Source organism: Ambystoma mexicanum, chromosome 3q (assembly GCF_040938575.1).
Source record: "Ambystoma mexicanum isolate Mex_15411 chromosome 3q, UKY_AmexF1_1, whole genome shotgun sequence".
Lineage (NCBI taxonomy): Eukaryota > Metazoa > Chordata > Amphibia > Caudata > Ambystomatidae > Ambystoma > Ambystoma mexicanum.
This window is the reverse complement of record NC_090926.1, coordinates 541,145,761-541,170,161: the sequence shown is the minus strand read 5'-3', so window position 1 is coordinate 541,170,161 and position 24,401 is coordinate 541,145,761.

The following is a 24,401-nucleotide window of genomic DNA, read 5'->3' as shown; positions in this document are numbered from 1 at the left end:
TGCTCCGGACCACCGGAGCGCCACACGTGGCCGGGGGCACCCGGCTCACCATTGCCCCGGCTCTGGGGACACCCAGGCCGGGGTCGCCTCCCCAACCCGACTCACATGGTTAGGGGGACCCACAGGGATGGCGTGCCCCGGCAGGGACACGGTCCGGACGGCGTTGCCCGGCAGGGGCACCGTCCTCAAGCTGGGCACCGTCCTTGGGCCCAGCGCATGCAGCGCAGCAACAGCATGGTGCTCCAAGGAACGACGCTGGTGCCTGATGGAGGCAAGACTGACGAGCCGGAAGCGGCCCGTTACTTTTATTATGTTGGTCACGTGGCTACTGCCACGTGACCCATGACAACATCCTGGGAGCTGCCATGCTCCCAGGGAGGTTACTTTGCAACAATGAGTGTATTATTAACAATCCATTGTTGCCAACATCACTATTAAAACTACATTGCTGTACCAGTGCAAGGATCCAGTCTAGACGTATGTTGCCCTCTCTATGGTTACTGGTGTATCCCTTTTCACAAGCTCACCCTGCCGAGTTGTCCTGTTCAGTCCTCACTGCAGGATTGCGATTGATTAGCTAAGGGACACAGCTTTCATCTTGGATGTTAAGGATGTGAGTGGGTGTCGTTACCATGTTTGTGTACTGTAATGTCACACAGGGCCTTCTGGAAATCCCATAAACAGGATGAAAATTCCAAAAAGGAGCCGTATTTTCTGTTTTCAGCCAAAGGTGAAAGTATCTAATGATTGTGATATGGCTCTTCCTAATTACCCATATTAAGATCTATTAGATGGGAACTATGAGAACCAAAAAATGCAAATAATAATAATGTAATAATGTAGTCCCGGATGCCAGATTACAGCAACTTCTAGACACTGCCAGGGGAATCGAGCCTGCGGCAGCCAACATGTCACGGAGTAACCTTTACTCGTGAGTGAACCACCCGTCCATAAAGGGCTATGACAGTGACCTCCATCCATGGGGATACACACTTCAAGGGAATCCTATGATCACTTAGATCAAAAGCCCCTTTAGAGACCTATCGTGACCATCAAAGTAATTTCATGATAATCCTGGGCAGATTCAAACAGGACCTTTGATCAGAGTTACAGAAGGCCCAAGTAAATTGTTCAGCAGCTCCAGATGGGTGTATATTAAAATGTAATGCTAACATTTATTTTCCAATATTCCCTCAATACTTCTGCCAACAAATGGCAACTTAGGTCCCAAACAACAAGGCAAAATGATATTAAGGCAATGCTATTATTTGTTGGTGATGTATAACTAGCACATCCCTAGTTCCGAAGCAGCAGAGTTATACAATACACTTGCAGAAAGGTACATCCGAAGGGGGAACACCTATGGGTTTGGACGAGATTGAAGGATTGAATCTGACTACATGCACTGTCTGGTCAGTTGTTGTTTGAAGACTTAGGTCTTCATCTCTGTTCTGGAGTGCCAAAGCAATGCAGTAAGTCTGTGCTTTGGCTGCAAGTGATAGATATTTAGCAGTGTTCATTTTTGGATTTATTTTTAAGAAAGGCCTCATTTTCTATTATCGAAAGTATCTTTTAAGGTTCCTAAGTGAAGTGACTTAGCCAATATATTGATCATGAAATTTAAGAGAATATCAAGAGAGGAATTAGAACAGTCAAGGAATAATATTCACCATTATTTCTGTCTCCCCAAACTACAATAGATCATTTGCGTGTCTTCATCACCAACTGGACATATTTTGTGCAGTGAAAACTACTGGTAGTTATCCCTCACCAAGATGGTGTTCGGCTATCAGAGATACAGTAACACACCGACTGGCTGAACCTTACATGCATGGGCCCTGTTTTAGGGAATCATGGACATTCCCAAAAGGGAAAGAGCTGCATCCCTCATCTTAAGTAGTTCAATACAAATATGAATGTGATGAACACACAGCCAGCACCCATACCAATATCAAAGAGTATGCCCAATGCTAAAATACATAATATTTGAATGACTTTCTTCCCCTCACACATTTTCTATCCTGTGAATGCCAAGCATGGGAATATTCAAACGGTAAAGGGTTCCATCATATTCTTATTAAATGGTGGAGAACAACGTGAGGAATGAAAAGATAATGGAACACATAATAGTACATTGTGTTAGGAATGCTAATTAGCGTTAGATAATGCACTTAACATGTGAATGAACCTGGATTTGGACGACCTCCACCAACATAATCTACTCACAATAGTCAGTTATTTTTGGAAGACACATTTTTTTAGAAATGTTACCTGCACCTACTTTATTAACGGAATGCAATTCAATAGAACATGACACATGACTAATTAAGTAGTTCTGCAGTTAGAAAATGGAAATTGGAAAGTGTTCCTTTTTGTTGTGATTCACAGGTAACTCTAGCCCGGGCAAGACACTAGCAGATTAGTTCATATGTAAAGATGACTGGAATATTTACACATACATGTGGTTATCCTAATTTTGGAAAATTGGCAAATGCATCAAGAAGAGTTCATTTCCAGTGAAGGGAACAGGGCAAAAATGAGGTCCATGGATAGAGGATTTTATTGAGAAAAAAATAACCATGGATCATTTTGAGGCACACCACATATAAAACAAACCGAATTAAAAGCAAACGGATTCAGCATGCTTAAATATAACAAGCCTTATAAGTAATACATTCAATATTATGCTTAACCATAAGTGGACAATAAGTCACCTTTTCTTTATTAGTCGAAAGTATTTCACAGAAAAGTGTTAGGCTATCCTTCATATTCAAAATAATAAAAATACAAACTATTATTATTAGTATCATGTTTTGTTTTGTTATTATTATGGCAATTATTTGTTGCTGCATAAATGAACGCATTCTTTATTTCTTTAAGTCATATAAAGATTGTATTGTTTTAATTACAATTATCTCAACAATGTTTAACATTTAAAGCACAAAGAACAGTTAATGGTGAACATTGTAAAAATAAAATAAATTGCATTCAAGTCAATCATATCGCTGTCATCTGAAACATTCATGCAAAATAGACATGATAACCTGCCAAACTAGATTGAAGAGAACATATGCACAGTAGTATTAGCTTGATAATAATGCATACCTATTAAGGTCTGCAGGTTAATACTTCCTACCATTGTCAATTAATTATTTTCAGGGCAATTGCTGCATATAGACCAACATGTTTCAGCTTCAACGTATTACTTCCTTTTTTCCAACAAGTCTTCTTGACAATTTTGGAAAGATCTATTGGACAGTTTTTTACTCGTAATACATTGGGCCTCATTACGACCCTGGCGGTAAGGGGTTAGCGCCAGCGTTAGCTGCGCCGACCCCTTACCGCCAATTACGAGTTCCCTTTCCGCCATGGCGGTTTTTACACCTGCTTTTAGCGGGTGTAAAAAACCATGGCGGTAAGGGAACTTGGTGTTAATTACGCCACCGTAATTTACGGTGGCGTAATTAACGCCTTCCCCACTCCCATTATGCCCTATGGGGCAAAAATGGGAATGGGGAAGGGTAAATGGGGATTGGGGATTTACCGCCCCGCCAAGGTCGGAATGGGGCGGTAAATCCCCTTACCGCCATGGCGTTAACGTAGTTAGCACCATGGCGGTAAAGTCACGGCCCTGGCGGTAACTTACCGCCAGGGTCGTAATGAGGCCCATTGTATCTAATCAGAGACTCCATAATGAATCCGTCTTATGAAAAAAGTAAACAAACAAATTCATCATGTAGTGAGATGTTGTCAATATTACAAACTTATGGATAAGGGACACATTCATTAAGAACTTTTACAACGAAATAACACACTGTAAACTGAAAAGTGGAAGCTATCATGATGAGGAACTATTTTGTAAATTATAGGGAAGATAATGAGAGTGGTTGAACTCAACCGAGTGGATGGAACTGGACTAAATGGATGGAACTGGACAGAGTGGATGGAACTGGACAGTGTGGATGGAACTGGACAGAGTGGATGGAACTGGACAGTCGATGGAACTAGACAGAGTGGATGGAATTGTTGCCTTATATCTGTATCCCCCTATATACCCTATATATATGTATCTCCGTATATATCCGTATCCCCATATATACCTGTATCGACCCCTGTTACTATTTATGTCACTATGTACGTTACTATGTATGTCCCCCCGTCCTGTCCAAGTGCCTGTCTCAGGCGCTTCTACAGATAACCACCATATCACACTGCTATGCTTACTCTCTACTATACACCATCATTCAACTAGAACACAGCATACACCTGTTAATTCGGCCTGGCTGTTCACTTACGAATACGACCCCATGAACACCTCATCACCCTAATGAAACACAGCTAGCTGAGCACATTCCAGCCTAGCTGTTCACATAGGCATTCCTCAGGCCTAACACAGCCAGAACACTGTCTGAGTGTCCACCCACCAGACTACGCACATCCAACTGATATCTTCATCACCACACCTTTTGCTAGAAAGCAGCTCTCATCCGACAACTACACCAGCTGCACACATCTCTGGTGCACCCATGCACCATATGACTCTATCTCTCTATACTGACTTGAACTACGGTTCCTGAGGGTGTTGAACCTACCAGCACTTTGAGGTCATACCAATAATATATAAGGTGCTATACAAATGGCAAGTAACATAACATAACATAACATAACAGAAATACCTAAACCAGTTTGCATCTGAAAAATCAAGGAAAAAATCCCCTGGAACATATTCCACCAGGAGGGAATCATCGCCAGATAATAAAATGCTAATTTCACTGTATTGTAAGTTGACATACCACGAGAATCCCATCAACAAATGGTGCTAATTCCATAAATAAATAACACATTGTAGAGATAAATACATTGAGGTGATGGAAGAGGAGACCCAGGTGCACCCATTTGGCACTGAAAGAATTTGAAAGACCTGCACCTTCTCCAAACACACTTCTCAGCACCATGCAGTCACCAGCAGTAGAAAACCTCAAGCTCATGGACCACCACCTGCTGCACAGTGTGCTGCAGAACCATGAACAGCAGCAAAACAGAATACAAAGAGTACAAAGGTGGAGGAGACGACCTGCAAGAATAGCACTCATTCAATGGGTCAGGCCATCACCTGGGCACTAACTAATGTCATCTAATAACTCTCTGCTACCTTCACAGGGAGGCCATTTACACGGAGGCCATAGCTGATATACTCTCCCTGTTACAGTCAGATCTACAAAGCAGGATCAAGAAAAGAAAATTCATCCCACCACTACTGAAGCTGTGTCAGTGCTGCCACTTCTTGTTTTACCATGCACACACGTGTTGGGCATGCTGCAAGGCATGTTGCAGCTCACATTTTTAATTGGTCTTGCCTAGGTGCTCTTGCAGAATTCACCTCAGCACATCTCCCAGCCCACCAACCCTGCACAGGTAAATGCAAGAAATGAATGGTTCTATAAAGCCGCCCGCTTCCTTAATGACTTTGTTGCTCTCAACCATAATTATGCCACAATGGTGGTCCCCAGGTGTTTACCGGAACAGGAAACAACAGCATTCCCTGAAGGTTGCGGGTGATATGAAACACCACATCACTCGACAAGGCTCAGCATGACAACATAAGTGCATGAGAGAAATGCATAATCCCAAATGTTCTAATATTGAACTACATGTACCGCAATGGCTAGTGAAACTATAGCTAATATGGATAAGGCATAGTTCTTCTGTGTAAGATGCCAGTGCAACACTGACAGGCAGCTATGGCTTGAATACTGCACCTCATGAATGCCATTTCCAAAATGCACAAAAGATTATCAGAATGAATATCATAGCACACGCTCAGTACTGAAGATTCATAGATCATGTACCCATTTGCAATCCAGTTATTGCATGTCTCTCATTGTGTGCATCTCACACCTGATATTGGGAAAGGCCTGGACATCACACATGGGACATCTGTCACTTCTTTTAAGGACTACAAGCACCTAATGTGGTCTCTTTGTGTTTATTGGACTGTCATCATTTTGTTTGTATTAAGTTTGTAGCAAGTTGCCAAAGAGACATTTGTTCTTGGTTATGGTGATAGTGCCATAGGCACGTGGTCTATCTGATTGGCAGCTGGAGATACAGGTTATGTTGTGGCCTGTAAGGTATGGTAGCACTCATCATGTTGTGTCTCTTGTTGATGGGCGGTCCATCTTCTGCAGGCCGCTTACTAGCGAGTATTTGTAGCTGGATTATGTATATCTGACAGCAATGTATTTGGGGCATGGGATGGTGACAACTTCTCAGTATAAAGCTGGTCGGGACAAATTCTTTCAGAAGTGTGTTGAGTATTATTGTGGATTTAAATAATCATTTAGCTAACGTACACTCTCTGATTTAACTCCCACTTTTTTACAACCGCACCCTAAAATTCAGGAATAAGGAATAGTCAGCATTTTCAATTAAAGTTTACTTAATTTTGTGAAATATGGAAGTCAAATGTGGTCTCCAAACTTTATGTATGCTGGGGAAGTATAATTTACAAATATAGTCAGTTTGTCAACAGACATAAATCAACCTACGTGACAAATTTGTACTCATTTTATAACACACAATCATTCATATGAATGAAATATGGATGTAAAAAGGTGGTCCCCTAACTTTATGTATGTGGCTGTAGTCACCACAGTATAATTTACAAATATAGTCAGCTTGTCAACAGATGAAATCAATCTGCTTGCAAAATTCACAATATCACACAATCATTCATTGGAATCAAATATATATTTCTAAATCTCTAATCTTAAATAAAGCAATGTAAATTCTAAGCAGCACAATGTAATTCTATGAGAACATTTGCAAGATCTGACTGTTCATTTAAAATTGCCTCATTATGTAGGGGAGTGGAAGTGATTCAGATAAGCTTCTGTACATTCCAATATCTCTTTCTACATGACTATGCCTTTACAGGTCTTCATTTATAAATTATGTTAGGGTATGGAGAGTTGAGCCATTGGTCCTCAACCCCATGGGTTGACGACATCTGTTCAAGCATACATGGTTCAATTTACTTGGTTGTGGTTGTGCACTGGAATGCTTTTGGGTTCCAGTTAAATTAATCTACCCTTGACTATAAATATGCTTGAAAAGCAGGATGTGTTTCACACTAACATGCTACAACACTCTACTTGGTTACATTTTATTAGACACATCACGTTGTATGCAGGAACATGCTATTTGACCTATGCTACATCTGATCTCACTTGTCTATAATTAGAAAGCAACGTGCATTTCAATGCTATAAATGCTGAATCATTCCATTCAATTCTATGTGGAGTCTGTCCATCTGAATTGCTTCCCCTCCCTGTTCCACTAACTCCATAGACCTAGCAGAAAATGATTCTGAATGGCATGTATCTAAGTGGATTGGGGCTTTGTATACTCAATTCTGGATGATTATTTTAAGGCACAGAACCAGCATGGGCCCTCGAAGCCTCCATGAAATCCCCTGAGTTAGATAGGCCCCTTAACTCTACATGTTATCCACCTAAGGGAATCAGGTCGCCCTCAGGTAAAATGTGCTTCTGGCATCCTCTTGAACAAGGGCTGTGGTCTCTTCCACCTCAGGATGTAATCCCAACTCAGTTCTCATCCAGTTGGACAAGGGTTCCACTTCCTACAGCCTTTGAAAGCCCAAAGCTCCATCTTCACTCCATGTGGGTTTCTACTTAAATAGGCCATCATTTTCACACACTATGTCATGTTTAAATCACAAGTTCTTATTGATCAAATATTTCCATTGGCTTGTTTATCAAGTTGAAACTTAATTAGAATTCACTACTTAATTAGGTCGATCATATTCTGTACATGTGACATGGGGTGGCTGTGTAAAATGTGGACACATGATCATATTTTCTTCCCTATCTTCCGGCCGGAATTTTTTCCATCAATGAGATATGGATTTTTAGATTCTAATGGTCGAGCCAAGTTCATACATATGTGGCATGATTGATACACATTCATACATATGTGGATGGTATTTTACTGAACTATTAATGTTTATATGAGTTATAAATAAATACATATTTAATAACATGTTTAGTCTCATTTTGCAGGAAGGACTGGCACGGTTTCAGCACACATGTTTTTGTTTTCCAAACCTCAGCATTTGAAACGTATGGACACAATCCTTTTTTAATTCACCAAATAATGTAATTTAAATGGTCAGTCTTTATTCCCATTGAAGTCTGAAATTGAAAACCTCTTGAGAACAGGGTTTTCCATCATGTGACTTCTTCCTAGATTTTATCACCTCTGAAGACCATTTATTTGGCTCTACAGGGATGTATTTCAGTGTACATGTAGATATATGTCTCTTACAATGAGCCCATTTTTTATGTTGGGTGGGTACAGCCCATTAAACAATCCTTGATCAGCCAGACGTTGAGGTTATCCCTGGGGCCCTGGATCACCCCCTTTTCTTTGCTTCTCATTTGAGTCGAAATGAAGCATAGCTTGAATTAGATTCACTGAAGAACAGGCACAAACAAGTGTTAGTAAAGCCAACATTTAAGACAGTGATTTGCCATCTGAATTTTAAATATGCCCACTCATTTCTAGGGTGATTTAACATGTAGGTTTTCATATATAATTACATCACAACAATTTCTATCTGATATATTTATGGAAAATGACATTACTCTTTGTAAACCTCATTGCTGTTGGAAAAAGAAATACTTTGTGTGTTTAACATTTTGATACATATTTTGAATGAGATACACTTATCAAGTTGAAAAAAGAATAGGATTCGGATACCTTTTCATTTTCTTTATGTTTAATGTACAATGCGGAACTCTCATTGAAACTACATGTTAAGATTTCCAGGTGATATGCAACAGAAATTCAGTCCTTTCTGCTGCATATTTCTTATTTGTAGAGTTTTGCAAAATACATTATGTTTTGGTGCAGTAAAGAGCCACACTTTCTGTTCATGTTTGGAGAAAAAGTACACCATGCATTTACACAGCAAAGGCATGATTTCAGCATTTCACACTGATTCTGCCAGTATCAATCTTCCTATAACTGCCACTCAGTGTGATTCATGTTTCAGATTTGCATATGTGTAAGCATGGCATACTATGGTGGTAAATGAGGGACAAGGGGATAAGCAGTCGCTTCAGGGAAATGCTGCTCCATGTCACTCTCAGATTACATGCTGTTCTTTGGTGGAGGCTCCATCTGCTGGGTTTGATCTGTCTTGGGCCCTGATAGATTAGATGACTGTATTGTTTGTTTACATTGTGCATTTGCATCGCCTGCCACAGGGTAAGCAGTATTTCAGGCAGTGTACGGTTTCCCTTCAATAAAGTTTGACTCATTGGCAAATTGACATTTCTCAGCTCAGTGGGGTCTGTTTTGTAAGCAGCTCTAAGATTGGCTGATTCAATGTCTTCTGGGCCATCCATGCGCAGGATGGCACTGACAATCTCCTCCCATGGGGCTAGCTTTATGATCTCCACTCTGCCTCCTCCCATGGCTGCTGTCTCCTTGAGGTGGAGTGAACCCTGGCAAACCACTCTTTACAGCTCTTGTTGATGTTCTCAGAACCTAGAGGCACTGTCACAACATCCACAGATGTTTCCCTTGCATCATTACAGATCACTCCCTTTCTTTTGAGGGATTTTATTTTAGTTTTGTATGCCAACAAACTCCTCAACATGTGAAACAACCTTGTTTGACACAATAGCTTGTTTCGGTGAAATGTGGAACCCTGAGCCTCATTTCTGTCACTCTGCTCTTTGATTTGCCCACTGGTATGATGTTTGCCTCCTCACACGGTGGATGGCAACAAGAACTGGGTGATTTAAACTGGATTATCTTTTCAACATATTTTGGTATATAATGTTATCCCAAGGTATCATAGCTTTGACCCATGAACATAGTCCAATGAACACTTGGTCCGTGAGCTCCCCAGCAGAATCTTAGCTCTCCTGTGTTATTCGCCAGGTTTCCCTCCTCAAAGAACACCCTCAGACCATTAAGCAGGTCTCTGAGACCAGATCTGGTACCGACCAGCAGGAATGCATTATTTGCAAGTAAGAGGCTGTATGGGCTGTGAGATAAACCCAGAAAGAGTGGCTCCAGGTAATTTAATTGTTTATTATTTTTTAAGAGCCGGTGTTTAAACAGCAGCATAATAATGCTGTGTTTGTGTGTGTCTTTTGACACATTGTGGTTAAGCCTGAATCATTGGAGAGGGGGACAGCCATTGCATGTTTTTCACTTATGAAGGATTAGTTATTATTTATAACTATCAACTAATCACACTTGTGAGTAGTCAATAACTGGTAATTATTTCTCAGAAACAAATTCACTCGTTTAGTTCCATTAAAATACTGCACCAAAGCCAAAAAAAGCTTTCCAGTTAAATCCGCATGCAAAATATTTTCCAGCCTTGCCAATTAACCTTGAATGAAGATACACATTAACCAATTTTGAACATGTGCATTGCATTTTAGGTCTTTATTTTTGGAACAAAAGGATTTGATTTGCAATATTTTTACCCAATAATATGCAGATTACAAATTGTTTTGGTGTGCTTTAAAAACCGAACATTTAAGAAAATAGCCTATCAGGACTCAGTTGGACCTCATTACGAGTGTGGTTGTGTGGCAAATAATAAAGTGGCAGCAATCACTTTACCACCATATTACTGCACCAGTGCACTAGGAATAGTCGTGCTTAAGTAGATAATGCACGTCCAGCAAAAAGCCTGATGTAAATCATCGACTGTACCTGCACACATTATTGCATTTACTGCACAGATCTGCCACTTGTTGTTAGTCTGCAGAAAATCCCCATGGAGTCGAAGGATTCCATTCGGATTAACACCACTGTACCACCACGTGTGATCCTTTGGTGAGTCCAATAGATGGAGTAACGTTATCAGTGATCTATAAGCAGATGAGGCTGAATCTTTAGACATATTTTCTGTGTAGGCATAGAGATAAGCAAAGACTAATTAGTGTGTTCAGATAACAGCACCAAAACAAGACATCTGTTAGTTCATACATTTCTCTGACTTTCAACTGCTGACCTGCAGAATATCAAGCCCCAGTTAAGACACTGGTCCCCATTATGATTATGGTGATGCAGCAAAAACTGTCAGTAAAGTTGCAGCTATCTCCTTGCCACCGTTTTACTGCTGCAGTATTGGACCTCTGTAATATGAATGTTGGCAGTTAGACGATGAACCTACAGCAAAAAGATGGCATTAAATCATCTACCTTACTGGCAAAAATACATGAGTTTACCACACAGAGTTTCCGCTCACAGTTAATCGATGGAAAATTCCTATGGAATAGTCTAGACTCTAAAAATGGGGATCAACACCACGGTGCCACCAATCCCAATCACATGGTCAGTCCACTAGATAGACTGGCATTATCAGTAATCGAGGCACTATCTTTTTTCCACATATTTTCTGTGTAGGCATGAAGTTCAATAAAGAATCATTTGAGTGTTCACATACCAGCACTAAAACAAGACAGCTTTGCACCATCTTCTACAAGTTTATTTCTATAATTTGCCCATGAGCATATTAAAATAAATACATCCATTGATAAACAAGCATAATAAACAAACATGTGCGGACCTGATCAACATTTTTTATCTTAAAATAAGGTAGACCTGCACAACATGTACCTAAACAATATTTAAAACCAATAAAATATTTAAAAAGTATATATTGACAAAAAACGCATGAATCACACTTCATAAAATGTTGACCATTTAATCAATCAATCAATGTGCTTTATTTCACATTTGCAAAAACGTACACATCCACATTGACAGTTCATTACAAAATAATAATAACATAGCCAACATTTCCTAAAACTTCAATTTCAGTTTCCTTTACACACTACATTACAATAACAAGACAACAATAACAATCTAAAATCAAATATTTAAGACAATTATACATTTTTTAATTCCACAACAGACGAGAAAATCATTCAAAAATTGGAGGAAAGTAAATACAGGCCAACATTGCCTGAATCCATATTCCCTTCTTATCAGTAACAACAAAGAGTTGCATACCTTGGAAAACACAATATCAAATGTAGCAGGTCCTCTACCACATTTAAAGTGCATGTGCTTTTTTCCTCTATGCATCGCCGCCTTCCCATGATACTCCTACCTCTTTCCGGGGTAATGCAGTTAACTTGAATTTTGTTAGAATTGAATGAAAGTAAAAGTTTTTGACCCACGTTAGGTATGGTCCGGTTCTCAGGGTAGATTTTAATGGATAATAATAACTCACTGATGTGATTGTTAGGTCATTCTCTTCTCTTGTACCCTGAAATGTATCCTCATGTACATCTTTGATAATCCGTTTGTAAATACCCTGGATTTATGCAGGGTTCGTAAACCAATGGCCAAGTACAATTTTTATTAGTCCATTTTTAACATAAGAGAACCAGAGTATTCTAGAATCTGCGTCACTATGCACCAAATCTGCTAGCAGTTTCCTAGTGACCCCCATTTCTTCATTTGCCCATTATGCACAACATATGAAAAGAAAAGTGATTGTGTTTTTATACAATCTTCTATGTCCGGATCCCCAAGTTCTTCATGGAGGATGAACAGCAAGGTTCACTGTGGAAGCTTTCATATATCCTGTGGAAAGGTATTTTCAACTAAGACCTACCTTGCTAACTCAGTGTATCCCCCACCTCCACCTGCATAGGATGCCAAACTCACTGTTTTAGCATGGTATGCCTTAATTATAGCGGGTATAGGAATACTCCCTGCCTGTTAGGCAAAGCAAAAAAGAGCCACATGTGTCCGTCTCATGCGCGTGGCAGCATTGAGAATCTGTTGTGTACATGCCAGCTTAGTGGAAATAGTGGACCCCACATGATCATACTTCACAACCCATTCTAGTGTCTGTCCTCGACATAATATCTCTCTCGAGGGTAATTTCTTTAGGCCTATCGTCATTTCTTTGGACTTTAATTTATTCATCAACAGAACCCTAGTCCCATAAAGGTCACAAATGCATTTAAGAACATTCGTATTGCATTCAGGATTCTTGCCAGCAAGACTGCATCATCTGCATATAGCAGGACAGGAAATGAGCACCCTCCCATCGTCTTAAAATCTATGATCATTGATCAATGATTCTTTGTCTAATTCATTAATATAGTGGGTGAGGAGAAGAGGTTCTAATACACAGCACTGCTCACTCCTTTGTGACAACAAAACAAGAGTTGTTAGCTGGCCAGATGGTATAGATCATATTCACATTTACGAATTTGAGTAAAGAGCTTTCAAGATTCTTAATAAACAGATAGGGATCCTGTGATGGTGACCGCTTCATCAGTTACAATTGAGTTTCATCACCAAATACATTAAAATAATATTCACAAAAGTTCTTGGATCCCCTTTACTGAGCACAAACATGACCAAATAACCTGTTCTGTGGGAAGGTGCCTACTCGGGAAGGTCTACAAAATCGTTTTAGCTCACTGTAACTTTCACAGAGGAAAAACAAACATTTCCATATCAGTCTGATCTCACCCATTAGGGCAGTCCAGCACCAAAATGTTTTTCTGCTCTGAACAAGAGTACCAACAGCAATCCCAGATACTTGTTTTGGCCTAATCGGTCCTCATCAATGAGGTGCATCTGTGCCTCTCTAAGCACAGTGAGGAATCATTCCACGTCTGGATTACCCTGTGGAAATTTGTCCAAAACCCCAGACCCCTTTACTGAGAATGAACATGGCCAAACAACCGGTTCTATGGCAAGGTGCCCACTCGAGTGTGACGACAACCGCATTTTAGCTCACTGTACCTTTGGGCTAAAATGTGGTTGGAGACACTCCTGGGTGGCAGAAATTCCATTGAACAGGGTATTTGACCTATGTTCGTTCTCAGTAGAGGGTGCTCCACACTCTCGTTTAATATGAAAATAATACTTTAAGGGCCCAATTTATGGTATTGACTTTGCACTGAAAAAATACACTTTGCACAGTTCCATGAATAAGTGTTTGTGTCGGCAGTACAAAGTCACTTTTCAACAGTGCAAAGCCACTTTGAACTGTGCAAAAAATTCCTTGAATCAGGCCCTCAGTATGTTAAAACATATTAAAATCAGATTGAGTAGATGTGTATTTAAAATACATGTCCGTAGGACACCTTTTTTATCCAGTAAGCCCTTTTTTAATCCTCAGGAATATGTACTACCAAGACTTTTCAAGGTATTTGCGTATTTAGAAACAACATCATATCAAGTAGTAGATTTGCAGAATATTTCTGCCTCTGATTATTGTCTTATCTCATGGTTATTGAGGCACATTTATGTTGCATTAAGTTCTCACCTTAACGTCCCTGCAACTAAAGTTTTCCTTTAATTTAAAAGGTTTTGTTACAATGTATTACTCACCTTAACATCCCTGCAACTAATATTTTTTCCTTGAATTTCAAGGGTTTTGTTATTCCATTCATAATTACCATTAATAATACACACCTACTCCTTAGACAAAAGTGTGCAAGACAAAATAGCATTGGACTTTTCCAAAAAAGTTATGAACACCAGAAAAATAACATGAGAGAGGAAATGTTCCCAAAAATATGCTGGCAAAGTATAAAAGGTACTCACCTTTAAAACTCAGCAATCTGTCATGTATGGAAATCTAAATACCAAAACGAAACAAGTGTGGTCTTGTGAGTAAGCGTCCTCACTGGGAGCATGGTAACCCAAGTACAATCCTGGTAAACAAATACTTGAGCAAGCTTGCCACCCCCCAAAAAAAACAAGAGTTTGCACGCGCCCTGAAAAGCAATCACAATCAGGGGAAAATAACTGCACCAGTGTCCAGGATTGCAAACTCTCTTGCCACATCATGGGCATATACTCATGACTTACTTGCCCTCCCATGGAGCACACACTTTGGTTAAGCAGCATTCTCCAAGAGATACACCCTGTTTCAGTTCCATCATTTTGACGCGGCCCGATTTGGAACGTTCAATCCGTCGCAGCACCCTTTTTCTGTGCAAAACCAATTCCGGTGATGTTATTTTGGCACAAGGGATGTTTGGACGTGGCTGACATTGCAGCCAAATTTAAATGCCCTCATGTAAGATGAAAGGACTATACTGCAACAAACCTCACCTCCTCCCACTTGTGTTACTTTTCTTTTAATTACATTAAATTAGTTAAATAACAAAAATAAAAAAACATACAGCCTTGAATCCTGGTCTGCCAGAGCTCTAGCCCCAGCATTTAACCACTAGGCCACAATTGGCTGGTGCTTCATGGGCCATACATTTCATACTTAGCCTATAATTTAATAGTTTCAATGATAAAAGGCTAGGTATGAAACTTGTAAAAACCAAACAACAACATCATTGTAGCATAATGGATAAGTGCTGCGTCTTGAGGCCAGGGTTCTCTGATAGCAGTGTTCAGCATAGATGTGATTTTTTTAAATTGTATTTGTTCTGTTTTATAAAAATGCGGATGCCATGTGTGATGAGATATTTAAAACTAAGAAAACACATGTGATTTAGGACCATGGGCTGTCTGGCATCCATGCAGTAACCAGGTCAAACCCTGGTTAGTTTCAAAGCGAAAAAGGATCCATCCCCCTTACGCCATGTTTCTCTAAGTGTTCTTCTAAAGGGTAGGGGGTATATGTTAGACAACATGGCTTAATGGGCTGACCCCTACCTCGCTTTGACGCTAAGCACGGTTTGTCCCAGTTACTGCAGAGATGGGAAACCCACTGTTGCTGTAAAATACCTATTTTTTATTATTGACTGGGAGACTACAAATACCAGAATGCAATTCAGCAAAAGGCAAAAAATTGTCTGAGTACAAAAGCTTCAAGGACTGACAGTAGCACAGTTTTAAAAAAGTTAATCATTCAGATCCCCATTCATTCCACCCATCCATGCAGTAACCGAGACTGACCCTGATTGACTTCAAAGCAGGGCTGACCCTGCTTAGCTTCAAAGCAAGAAAAGGGCAGACCCATTCCTCTAAGTGGTCTTGTACGTTTGGTTAGTTTGTCAGGCAACATGGCCAAAAGATTCTGGCCCCTTCCTTACTTTGAAGCTAAGCAGAGTCTGTTCGGGTTACTGCATGAATGGGAGATGTGTATATACTTATAAAAAATCTTTTTCTTTTCAAATGTAACCACAGGTGCCGAAATGCACATACCCGCGGTTATCTGTAGTCCTTTGTAACCTCGGATATACAAAACAGCATAAAAAAATGCTTCTAGGCCCTCACCCTCAGATATTTCAGCTCGCCCCATTCCCCAGACAGCCTCCTGACCTCCTCTGCCCTATCTCTTTCACCCCAGAGCACACGCTGCTTCTGTGATGCAGTTTGTTTTCAGATGTCGGCTATTAACAGCTATAACCGAGGTTACAGAAAGATTTGTGTTGCAAACTCAGTCCCTGGACCCCTCCAAATCCCAAATTTCACCTAGTGCTTTCTAGCCACCCCCACCTCTACCCTAGTGGCATTTGTATGTTTTTTGACATGCAAATAGCTTTTTACTGCATTTCCTTTTCCCATAACCTCGGCTAAAGCCGCAAATATCTCTCACGTCGAGAGAAAAACAAGATGGCAGTCGTTTCATTTCTGAAAACCATAATTCTGCAATGCACCATGGGAGATATAATTCCCTTCTCCGTCAAATCTTAAAATAACTACGGCACGGAATAACCCCAAACCATGCATGGATTTCGAGTCAACGCTTCATAACCAACTTGTTAAGGACCTGGTCCAAATCCGTCCAGCGGTTTAGGATGTGCGCTTTGACAAAAATTGACCTTTTGTTGTCTATGGGATCTTTATGAGATTTTGCAGTATGTGGGGTGGGGGGGTGCACAGACTTTTAATCAATTTCGAAATTCGAAATTACACCCAAATCCGTGACTCGAATCAAAAGTTATTAACAATAGGGTTCTGACTCATCTTATTTATTTATTTATTTATTTTGTCATTTGTATAGCGCACATAACGCAAAGGCATCGAGGCGCTTCCGGGCTTCAACCACTGCACTATAACAACACCAAAGTGTTGAGTTTCCCCTTTCCCACATTTGGATAAAGGACATAGATCTGAAGCATCATTGTTTCAGATGTTTACAGTAGCTTACACCGTTGGAATCCCCAAACGGAACTTGATAAATAATACGCTCGCTTTTGGTTATACTACACCGTCTAGATTTCTTTCATATCCCGGGATCACCTTCACCTTAAAATAAAACCTCCAGACTGAGCTTCTCAATTTGCGCGCTTCAAGGGTTTTTCACAACCAGTTGTTGTAGATTTGATTCACCAATAGTAACAAATCTTTGTTAATGCATGCTAGATTGCTCCTACGATCATAATTTTCAATACTTTGCAGTACCGACTGTACTTGGCCAAACCAGGGTAATTTGCCACTGACTACTTGGGTTAAAGCATCTAGCATGGCATCTTTGTATCTGCTCACTGTTGGGCATATAAGAACTTAAACCAGTATTTTACTGCCTTTAGTGCTATCCCGAATGCTAGTCCAATCAAATTCACGATGGATGGTTTTTAGACAGCTTTTAGCTTACACATGTTATCTGCCTTTCCACTGCCAGACTGCAGTATATCAGAAGAGTTATGAAGAGCAAATAATTACTCAATTACTTCTCCTCTTGGCACCCAATTAAAATGAACCTACGTCTCATTTTCTCAATAGAGACATAGAAAATCTGCTGAATTCCTATAACTTTCTATTTACATACTTAGGCCTCAGATTATGTAATTTCCGGCAAAGAATATATTTATTGTTTGAGTTTCTATTTTATTTTTGCACCTTACAATAGCAATCTAAAAAGCTGTTACAGGAATTGTCTTCATTCTTGTGTCCTCATTACAAGTTAGGAGGTAAGTGGTAAAATGATGAGTTTTGGTTTGCAGTGGAGGATTTACTTCCAGCAAAACCCTGGAGGTAAACCTTCCCACTCAACACCCCAAAAATTGGCAGAATTTGTGGAATTACAGCAGCGGTTATTCTGCTGCGGTATCCGCAAAAATAGACCCATTGGATCCAATGGACCCAAAATAAATCGGTAAAACTAGCCTCTGACCAACTCCTATCAGTCTTTATCGAACAATTTTCTAGGGATATGCCCCTTTCTAGTGACATGAGTAAAGTGTTCTCATTTATGAGTAGAAGGATACATAATTTGGTTGGTAGTAAAAGGGCTTACACAACTCCATATGAGCGCAACAAATAAAACATTTTATAAGTGGAATAACTATGATTAATGCTGCAAAAAAACAATTACGTGCAGACATTGCGATATTGCTATCTCCCGTCTCAGGGGTCTACAGTGCAATTGAATTAAATATAATAATCAAAGATGCCAAAAAGGAATATCGCCATTGGCTTAAAGATCATAAGGCCATATGCGAAAATGAGCGATGGTTACGTATCGCTCATTTGGCAACAACTAATAACACTACGGCAAAATTGTGAAATAAAGTCTGTATCTAAGAGAGATCTCCCAATAAATTGTCTCCCAGAAGAGATCTGCATTTTACACGAAAATACAACTCTGGGGTTCTGTGATCAAGTAGACGATATATTGCCAATGCCAGATCCAACCTGTAAAGCTACTATTTATGACATTACACAAATGATTGAGAAGCTAAATAGATCTCATGCATCAGGCCCTGACGGTTCAAGTAATGTGTTGATGAAAATATCTGCTACCATGTGGGCTAGTGCCTTACATCTGGTCTTCGTGGGTGTTGGAAGGTCTGAATCCGAGAGCCACAGTCTTCCTATATATCCGAAGGGCCGGAAAAATGATCCAAACAATTACTGCATGCTTGCAATGCTGAATATTTCAGCATAAATCTTTGTGCGGGTCCTTCTTGTAGAATTAAATGAGTGGGGGCCTGGTGGAGGCTGCCCCTGCACTGCTGGGGGGTGTGGGTGATGGGAGACATGAGTGGGGGCCTGGTGGAGGCTGCCCCTGCACTGCTGGGGGGTGGGGGTGATGGGAGCATGGGTGGGGGCCTGGTGAAGGCTGCCCCTGGTGGCTGGGGGTGGTGGTAGACATGGGTGGGGGCCTGGTGGAGGCTGCCCCTGCACTGCTGGGGGGTGGGGTGCAGGGAGACATGAGTGGGGGCCTGGTGGAGGCTGCCCCTGCACTGCTGGGGGGTGGGGGTGATGGGAGAAATGAGTGGGGGCCTGGTGGAGGCTGCCCCTGCACTGCTGGGGGTGGGGGTGCAGGGAGACATGAGTGGGGGCCTGGTGGAGGCTGCCCCTGCACTGCTGGGGGGTGGGGGTGATAGGGGACATGAGTGGGGGCCTGGTGGAGGCTGCCCCTGGTGGGTGGGGGGTGGGGGTGGTGGGAGACATGAGTGGGGGCCTGGTGGAGGCTGCCCCTGCACTGCTGGGGGGTGGGGTGATAGGGGACATGAGTGGGGGCTTGGTGGAGGCTGCCCCTGGTGGCTGGGGGGTGGGTGTGGTGGGAGACATGAGTGGGGGCCTAGTGGAGGCTGCCCCTGCACTGCTGGGGTGTGGGGGTGGTGGGAGACATGAGTGGGGGCCTGGTGGAGGCTGCCCCTGCACTGCTGGGGGGTTGGGGTGGTAGGAGACATGAGTGGGGGCCTGGTGGAGGCTGCCCCTGGTGGCTGGGGGGTGGGGGTGGTGGGAGACATGAGTGGGGGCCTGGTGGAGGCTGCCCCTGCACTGCTGGGGGGTGGGGGTGCAGGGAGACATGAGTGGGGGCCTGGTGGAGGCTGCCCCTGGTGGCTGGGGGGTGGGGGTGGTGGGAGACATGAGTGGGGGCCTGGTGGAGGCTGCCCCTGCACTGCTGGGGGGTGGGGGTGGTGGGAGACATGAGTGGGGGCTGGTGGAGGCTGCCCCTGCACTGCTGGGGGGTGGGGGTGGTGGTAGACATGGGTGGGGGCCTGGTGGAGTCTGTCCCTGGTGGCTGGGGGGTGGGGGTGCAGGGAGACATGAGTGGGGGCCTGGTGGAGGCTGCCCCTGCACTACTGGGGGGTGGGGGTGATGGGAGACATGGGTGGGGGCCTGGTGGAGGCTGCCCCTGGTGGATGGGGTTGCAGGGGGACATGCGTTGCTGGGCAGTAGTGCAAGGTGACATGTGGGTTGGCTGGGGGGCATGGCCATGGTGGATGGGGTGCCTGCAGGACATGTGCAGGGTAGGCCCCTGTGGTGTGGGCCACCTGCAGGGGCCGTGGAGGGTGTAGAGGGAACACCTGGGAGGACCCACACGTGCAGTTCACGTGTGGTGCTCCCCGCGCACCCCTGTAATACACGTACCCTGATGGAATCGCGTGTGATACTTCCTGCGCACCCCTGAAATACACGTACCCTGCTGCTTTTGCATGTGATACTTCCCGTGCACCACTGGAATACAAGTAGCCTGCTGTTTTTGCGTGTGATACTTCCCACGCACCCCTGGAATACACGTACCCTGATGGAATCGCGTGTGATACTTCCCGCGCACCCCTGAGATACACGTACCCTGCTGCTTTTGCGTGTGATACTTCCCGCGCACCCCTGAAATACACGTACCCTGCTGTTTTTGCGTGTGATACTTCCCGCGTACCCCTGGAATACAGGTACCCTGATGGAATCGCGTGTGGTACTTCCCGCGCACCCCTGAAATACACGTACCCTGCTGTTTTGCGTGTGATACTTCCCGCGCACCCCAGGAATACACGTACTCTGATGGAATCGCGTATGATACTTCCCGCGCACCCCTGAGATACAAGTACCCTGCTGCTTTTGCGTGTGATACTTCCCGCGCACCCCTGAAATACACGTACCCTGCTGCTTTTGCGTGTGATACTTCCCGCGCACTCCTGATGCACAGGTACACAGGACAATCACGTGTGGAACTTCCCGCGAACCACTGAAATACACGTTCCCCGCTTGGCGTTTGCCAGCCCTGTGAACTGGTCCAGGGTTAGCGCAGCCCTTTGCGATTATTTGGGGATTTTGAAGGCTTTTCCTTGCGCGAGGGCGTTCTTGGGGGCGTAACTGGCGCTGCTGCACGCTGCACCACGGCTGGTTTTGGATGCGAAAATCCATGAATACGCTGTGTGCGGAAAACGATTTGAGCGCACGCGGCTGGTGCAGACATTCACACGAGCATGCTGTGCGCCAGCCGCGTGCGCCACTTTTGTGCGAATTTCTATGAATTACCCTGTAAAGGTGAAACCCAGTTGGTATGTTGATGGAACAAAATTTGAGTGTGTCAAATCTTATAAATATTTAGGGTTATATGTTGATGATGCACTCAATTGAAAACTCCATTGGGAAGATACAAAAAATAAATGTTTGAAATTGGTAGGTGCCATCATTTCCTTCTTTGGGAGGAATGGTGGATACTCTGCAAAGACAATTGTGTTGCTATACTCTATGAAAATTGTACTTGTGCTTGCTTTCGGCATTGAGATCTGGAGTCATGCGTAACAGAACTTGTCAAATTTAGAGCAAGATTGTTGCATAAATAATTTCATATGCTGAAATCCTTATCTGTAGAATATATTTATTTGGAATTTAATTTGATTGGGATTGCATCTGTTTTTATATTTAGAACATTTATGCGTGCTGTGAATTTGTTAGTCTTGTGTAACGATACAACAATGGTCAATTATGTTAAAGCATTTTTGAGCCTTAAGAATTTTAAACGGATCGGAACTCTAGAAAAAGTACTTAACTTGTTCAATCAATGGAATAGTGAATGTGACCTACCCATAGTAGCAACTAATATATATCGGACCAAATACTGACTCAAGAAAAAAAATACTAAATTTTTGTCTTGAAAATCATATGGTTCAATTATCTAGTAAAACCAATAGTGGCCCATTTATCAATTATAGAAGTCTCTGTAGCAGTAATCCAAAATACATCAAAGCCTTTCCGAGAGTGCTATTATCAGACAGTACCTATTACTTAAATGTAATCACTGTGTAGTGCTCGAAATTGAGGGCACTAAAAGAGTTATTGCATGAGCAGAACGGTACTGTCGCTTATGTGGTGAAGAGGAAATTAGATCACTTGAGCATATCTTGACTAAATGTGAGAGTCTTAATTTAAGTACAGCCAGTGTTTTGAAATCTTATAAGAATCAATTGGACTGTACTGATGTTTTAATGCTGTGGCACATTTTTATGGAAGGAAATTACCTGAATTGTATATATTTAGTGGTGAAACTTTATAGCAAATGTGTTGAAATATTAGAGTTATTATGAATCATGGTTTTATTTGTTTTAGGTTACTACATATCAGTTTTAAAATTGTGATATATGTTATGTTTTCATGTATTGTATAAAAGTGTTGTTATATGTTGTATATGCAATGCCTTATGGCTGCATGTGTATTATGAAATAAATAAAATAATCCTATCACCAATATGAATAGTTCGTTTTCAGAGTAGCAGCAAGCAATAATGTGACGTAAATGTTAAACTAAAACCTTCATGTAAAAGGCGTACCTGTTTGTTTTGTTATCTATGCTCTATTTTACGGTCTCCCAATAAATGACGGTTCACCAACAGCCTCATTAGACAATTATCCTACGAAAGCTGTGATGGGCAATTGTAATTGTTTTCTCACAATACAACTGTCATTTGTAGCTTGGAAATAAAGAAGGATGTGCGCATTTTAGCATCTTTCCTGCGTGTGCTCAATTTTCACTGTGGTAGAGGGTTGGATGATTGTTAGGCTGTTAATCATCCCTGTGAACTGAGTTAGGTTACACAAATACACCTTGAGTATAACGCAATATGCGCCTTTAGAACGATGGACTCTGCGTGCTACAGTTCAGACAATCTGTCGCCTCCACTGAAATCTCTATCTCTCGCACACTCGTTCTACATCTTCCAAAAGAACTTGCTACTACACAATCTTGCCCTGACAGTCTGGTCCACTGGTACTGCTGATTGCGACAGGTAATGGGACCACGCCCCCATGCAGCAGAACTCAGTAAAATACAGAGTATTTAATAGCAGTGTCTCCATCTACACGCTATCCATCTGTCCCGTTGAGTAGTGGGTGTTAACACTTTTAAAGCACTCATTGACCAGTGTGTAGTGGCAAGGTGGGCTTAAAAGCACTGTGTCCTGCAGTGATTAATGTTCCATTTCAGCTGTGTTGTACAAGGTTATAGATGCTGCTGGCACAGTATGATTTTTGTTCAGTGCCAGCAAGTGGCACTGGCGAACCATGTAAATAGTGGCATGGGGAGCATCCCTTAAGTTGACGATGTGCCCAGAGAAATGTTTGGTGCTGTAGCTGTACCATAAATTCATCCAGCCACACATCATGCCCTCATCATCATAACAAAACAACAGAAGCCCAGAGGCACCAGCAGTACGTAATACTCCATCACCACCCTTTAATATTATGTTCTTATTGAGGGGAGTGAGATTGTGGGGTACAAAATGTTACCCAATAAAACTATTATGTCAATCTTCGCACACGGCACACAGGTGCCTTATCCCTCCTCCTTGGCCTCCTTCTGAGTTCTGCCCTGCTGCCTGCCTCATGGACCTGCTGCTCCTATGCCTGCGTGTCTGGGACTTTATCCTCTGAGCCCTCTAGGCAATGATGTCAATTAATCTCTGGAGTGTCCGCCAAATGGGCTGACTGAACACAGCTTAGCCAATGCCAGCCCAATAATCACCCCCTGTCACTGCAGCGCATGCGGTGAAGAGGCACGTGCGGTCAGGCTTGGCCGTCTGGGAACTGATACCAACAAATGTTGCTACTTGGTAGGAACATAAAATGAAGCACTTGGTGCTAGCCTGGCTTTGATGACAGCATAGCATCCAGGCATGGGGTCAGTGCTCAGACCGAGTCTGATTTTGAGTAGTGCCGTTACCCCTGATAAACGTACGGCAACTTGACTTAATGAAATTAAACGATGCAGCAGCATCAACTGCATCATGACAGCAGAGGTCTTGGATCATCTTGGAGGACTCTCGGACTGTTGGTGGTGCCCCCTAGAAGCTGGCTCGGCCGGTAGCCTGATGCAAAGACCCTACCTCTGTCTTTGTGCCCTGGGATGATGCAGTGTTCACTTGGCTTGGAAATGTACTATGAGAAACCAAAGGCATGTGACCTGTAGTTCTGGGAATAGGAGCGCATGAACTACCCTTAAAGGGACCTGCAATATTTTGCGGGACACTGAGCCAAAGTTCTGGTGATATGCAACATTTCACAGGTCATTGTTGCGAGGCAAAACCAGCTTCACCCGCCCCCTTACGGTTGTCCATGACCACACCTCAGCCGCATAAGAATGGTGCACCGGAAATAGAACAAAAAAAACAGGCGTATCATGCCCCAATTTCTGCATTCTCACAGGGTCCGCAGGTTTTAATTCTGTTTCTACTT